The sequence below is a fragment of the Ciconia boyciana genome, chromosome 8, assembly GCF_034638445.1.
Source record: "Ciconia boyciana chromosome 8, ASM3463844v1, whole genome shotgun sequence".
Taxonomy (NCBI): domain Eukaryota; kingdom Metazoa; phylum Chordata; class Aves; order Ciconiiformes; family Ciconiidae; genus Ciconia; species Ciconia boyciana.
Genome location: NC_132941.1, coordinates 2,189,577 through 2,195,457, shown reverse-complemented (window position 1 = coordinate 2,195,457; position 5,881 = coordinate 2,189,577).

The window sequence follows — 5,881 nt, the reverse complement described above, 5'->3', positions numbered from 1 at the left end:
AAGATCAATGTCCAATAAAGGCTGCACAATCAAATCTTGTTGCGATGATTGAGGTCCTTAATTGCCTTTCAAAGATAAGGTGGTAATCAACATAGGTTTAACTGATCTTTTTTACCAGTTCAATTACATGCTAATGACTACAGCCAAGTCAGGATCTTTAACTACTTATACTTATTAAATCTTATGTTTGTTGTGAAAAATTACTTAAGCCACACAATCGATAACACCCAGGTCTTAATTACTATATTTCACTTTTATACGTTTTTGTATGTTTGACAAATGTTTCGCTAGAGACTGTGTAGCACTAATGATAGTACCCCGAGAAATAATGTTTTCTGTTATGGTCTGCTCCTCCAAATTGTGATAACACATGGGTGTTCTCATGTTTGTTTCAGTGATGTTCTTTGACTAGTAATGCAAGCATGTTCCAGGCAGCTCATTGTACTTAAATATCATTTTTACATATAATAGCACTCCTTTTATCACTGGAAGATGTACTACTTGCTAACCTTCAGGTGGACACAGTTTCAACTTGAAGTTCTTAGCTTTTTTTCCAATGTAAATTAATACTAGATTTAGACACTAGTGAGGATTGATATTCCCAAGTGTTTATGATTAGTACTTGCACATTGTCTCAAAAATAAGTTGCTGTGTCCCCTTCTTGATCCCCTTTCTTTCCCTGGAGCGATATCCAGTGCTTTTCTCCGGTCTTCAGAGAAACCTGGAGCCAAGTGACCTTTCATTGACTTAAGCAGAAGTTAGATCTCTCCTCAGCTTGCTTTGTGTGGTTGACCTACTGTAATTCTGAGAGCATAGCAGCATTCGGTAGAATCTTGCGGACCGATCTTTGTTTTTGCATATTTCTGCTTGCTCTGCATGCAAAAGTTGGCAGGCCTGAACAGATCTTAGTTTCTCAGAACTCTGCGAAGTAGAGCAGCAGTATCACAAATTTAACAACAGAACTATCTGACAAAGTGATGTACCTGTGCTGGTATGCAATTCTGAGCTCCCACGTGTGCTTGCTTGGGCTTGCCAGGCTCACTTGTGCTCAACGAACAGTATGAATACTGAAAATCTGTAAAACGATAACTACATCAATAACCTTCACTTTAATTGGAGTCAATCATTTGAGAGAAACTGTCAGTCCAAGTTTCCAAGCTCTTATGGCAAAGTACACTGGTACCAGCTAATTTACTTATTCAAAGCAGTTCCAACTCTGCAGCGGCAGAGTAGGAAGGCAAGTTAATTACTCATCAACAGAGAGAAAGGCTACTTTTTTTTAATACTTTTTTTTTTTTTTTAACTGCTGAGATTAAAGAAGTTGTAGAAGGGAAGGGGAACGATGATGTGGAGCTTCTGGAGCTCCTACAGGACAATGGAGTGGAGGAAACGTTCATTCTCTGACAAACGTACTGAGTATATGAGAGACTTTAGCAAAAACAGTTTAAGTGGAATAGAGAGTGGGGTGGTGTCCAGATGGAGAAGGATGGATTTGGTAGGAAGGATGTCTAGAATGGGACTGAGAATGAGCAAAAAAATACCGGGTTTTAAGAAGTTGCTTGCCTCAGCCTGGTACTCTTCAGCTGTAAGTATTCTCAAACCTATTGATACTCCTTCCATTACTAACGCTTTCTGGAAAGGGAGAACAGGAATCCAGAGTTCATTCTTCCAGCACTCGAAAGAGAAGTGTTACTGCATTTTGTCAGGGACAGATTTCTGATGAAACGGAATTTATTGGAATCATTCTGTAGGCAAGAAAAACAAAGTAGAAAAGTGTGAGTTCACTAAATGGTCCCCTTTGAGAATCTAATAGCAGTAAAAAGATCCTTGATGTCTAAATCTCTTTGCAAACCATAATTATAGATCTCCCTGATGCACATTATTATTGAATGACACTTAGGTTTTTCTTAATAGTTGAATGCCCTTAGGCCTCTGGTTTAGACCAACTTTGCCTGAAACAAAGGAGATTTTGCTTCATATATTATTTACTTTGGCCATTTAATTTAAATTGGCTTTTGCTGTAACTCCTTAATCATGTTCACTACAGAAGAGGAAGTTAATAATTCTGAGAGTTGTCTTGATTTCATCCCAAAATATACGTCTTTATGGAAGTAGATGTCATGTTGCACTTTCTTGGGCTGTATTTTTCAGTTTAAATACACCTAAGAAAAAGTGGCAGCTTTGGCATTACAGCAAGGGAAACGTAGAATAAAAATTGTCGCTAATATATTCCAAGTTTATTTAAAAGGATTTTTGATTTCTAGAAAAGAATAAGACGTTATTACTGTGTCTGCATTTAAATCTTTTAAATAAAGCATGTGTGCAGTAGAACATCCAAATTTGCATTAATGATTGGGACACTCAATGTCAATTACTGACCTTTGTGAACTAGTAAGTGAATAAATGCAGCTGAAATAAAGAGGGCTAATGTATCACAAAATATGTATTACTCATAGATGAGTGGAGTTTAACCTTAATTATTTATGCTAATACATCATAATCTTCTAGTAAATGCACTGCGATATGTATTTAGAAAGTAACAATGTCCATGTAGCATGAGAGCTTTCTGCAGCAGAATGTTTGAGATCATGATTTTTTCCTAGTTGAACCTATAAATGATCCAGATTATTAACATTTTCAGCAACGAGGTCTTGTGGAAAACTCAAATATGTATCTGTTCAGCATTTAAAAAAATACAGAGGAAGCCAGTATGGTTTGAAATGATGGAATACTCTGTGTTATAATTCAGCCAGTTTGGATGCATTATGGTTGCTGTTTGCTTGGTAAGGTAGAATACATATGGCTTAGAGTGATTTTAATAGCAATTGCATCACTTTAAGCACAGTTTATGAGCCCTGTTCTAGTTCATTATAAAACCAATTTATTACTTTCAGTGATATTAATAATCCTAATAGCATTAAAACTGTAAAACATGATTAAAAGCAATCCTTCAGACAAAAAGTCTGATCAAGGAAACTTTCAAGTTTAAAATGTAAATTTCAAAATAGACCACTTTTAAAGAACACTTGAAATTTTTGAACAAGATTATAAAATATTGCAAAGTCAAACCTATTTTTATTCTTACAAGAAGAAATACCATTAGATACAATTGTCACATGCTTAGTGATTCATGGGCCTGGTTATATACATGCTTTGTGATATATGAATTATTTAGTAAGAAAAATCACAATGATTTTGTTGTTACTCAAGAATTTATAGGTTGACAGAAAAACAATTATGCAGCCCCTGAAGCTGGTCTGGTGGGGTACAGTAACATCATTAACGATACACAGCCATTTTTGCTCGATCCAACTGGTATAGTTTATGTTGTAATTTTTCAGTAATTGTATATCATATCTAGCCTTTAAAACACACATAAAATATGCTTGTAATCTGCTTTATTTCAAAATGTGATCGTAATTTAAAGCAAGAGCTAAACATTTAATAATTCAGCCTCAGTCAAGTTTACTGGTTGGTTTTTTTTCAGTTCAAGATGAGTTTACTATGAGAAAGAGTTTTAAAAGATCTATTTGAGGCCAGATTCTGCTCCCAGTGAATTGAAAGTAAGATCGATTTATTTCCTGATACTTGGTTCACAAACAATCCTTTCCCTCTTACTCCAGAGAGCCTGTGCAAAGTGTTTCTGCCTGTTCAAGTCCTTGCAAAGTGATGGCAAGGGGTAGTGGGAAGGCACAGAAGGAAGGCAGCTAGTTTTCTGCAAGTTTTAATGCAGGTTTTAAGGGATCTTAATCTATACATGTATTGATCAAGCTGGTACACTTGGGTGATTCTTTCCTGGGAGATGCATTTTAGGGAGGAATATGTTTAGCAAGTCTGGACACTGTTGACCTACTTTTTTCATAAGCCTAAGGGAATTCAGTTTGCTGCACTCACTGGCAATCTGAAGATGTGGGAAGGAAAAAAAGGTGAATTTCACCATGATATGTTATTTTATCAACATAGGAAGTTATGTCTTAATCTCTTAAAAAAAAAAAAGTCATGAACATGTATGCTACTAAAGCAATGATCAGGTGCCATTTTCTCTAGGAAATGAAGAGCTTATCCTTTGTTATGTATAACACCTACCTAGAAACTGGTACAGGGAGGAAGCAGAGGTGATAAATTGAATTTAGTGAACCAAGGACTGGCATGTAGATTCTGCTTCCTCGGAGTCTGTTTTTTATACTATCTCTGAATTACATGTAATATAGTGCAGTACTGATAATACAGTATTCCAAAATAACAGTTAAAACGTTGAATAACTTTTAGCACATGCAGTTAACAAATGTTAACTATTTGGTCTGTTGCATGGTAAATGCATGCTATTCCTATGTCATAGCTGGGCAAATTCTAGTAGTAGCGAGGTTAAAATTTCCCAGAGATGCTCAGTAGGAGCTATAATGAAGACATAGGACTTTGACTCACCTTCACCTTCCTTCCTGTGCCTCATTTCCTTCTATCCAACAGTCTGAGCACATGACTAGAGGAGGTTAGTTTTGGGTCCTGATGCTGCTGTGGTGCACTTCAACTCTTTGATATGGCCCAGTGCAATTTACCTGCTTTTGTTTCCACTGAATATTTACAATGGGCATATCATAAGGGTTATTATAAAAATAGCATGTAGCACATATGTCAAGAAATGCTGTGTAAAGAGGACTATGTAAGTTCTAAGCACTGCGTTTTTCACCTGCATTGGCCTGAGTCACTCTTGAAACTGAGCTCACACATCCCTCCACCAACGGCAAGGAAAACCTCCACGATACAGGTCCTGGAACAGGAATATTCAAGAATAGGGTCAGGGGAGTCAGCTTTTCCATTCCTCCCTCTTCTTTTTATGGAGTTTTGGTAGAGGGACTCAAAACTTCATTATATGATGTCTGTGGTAGTACAAAGATAGAAGATGACTTGTGTTAGATAACTTCCTTTGCAGTGGGAATTAGAGAGGGAAACAAGTAATAACTTATTTCCTTACTTTTTGAGGGTCTTGCAAATTATCATGATAACCATGTTCCAGGCAATCAGTGGGGTACAGCATTTTTCCCCTACCACTCACCGATACTCCTGTGAGATTCCGCAGCATGGCAAATTTAATCATTTTAGTATCTTTCTGTGTCAGCATTCTGCTTTTCCTTGAAAACAAACATTTATTTTCTTTACGTGGCCATCTCCGGATCTCCTCTGTCCTCTCTAACCGCAATGGAAAGCAGCAGAGAGCAGCAGCAGACTGCGATGAGACAGTTGTTCTTGCGCTTGTAGCGTAAAACCAGCCTGGAAGTCAGTGGCGCTGATGGACGATGTTTCCCCCCCACAAATAAAAACAGAATTTATAGAAGTCATGGGCTTCATGATCCCCCTGTAATTAAAGAACTGATATATTGTTCCTTTGCAGATTTTGAATGTTGTTTCATTGTAGATAGACAATAACTTTGGATACGTAATTATAAATAGGAAATCCATGCATATTTCTTGCTGACAGCATGTCATCTGGATTTAGTGGAGAAAATCAGACTGCTTAATTATTTTTTGCTGTGGCTTTCTGGAATTCTTGAACTTCCTGTGTCGGACACTTTTAAAGAGGAGATTCTTGGGACAGTAAAATACTGAACTTTAAGAATATTTTATAATGCACATTAAAAAATACCTGTGGTCTTGCTACACAATTTTTTCCCCCAATGTTGAGGAAGAATATAAAAATAGATTTTGGTGAAGTTCTGTTCTCATAGTAGCAATTCTGCAGGATGATAAAATAAAATTTAACTATTTGTCTCAAAGGTTGGTGTAATTAGAATGAAAATTTCTTAGGAAAGATGGGTTTTAAAGAAATATGTGGCAAAACCAAACCTGTATCAAGAAACACATGCTTGATGCGCTTTAATTCCTA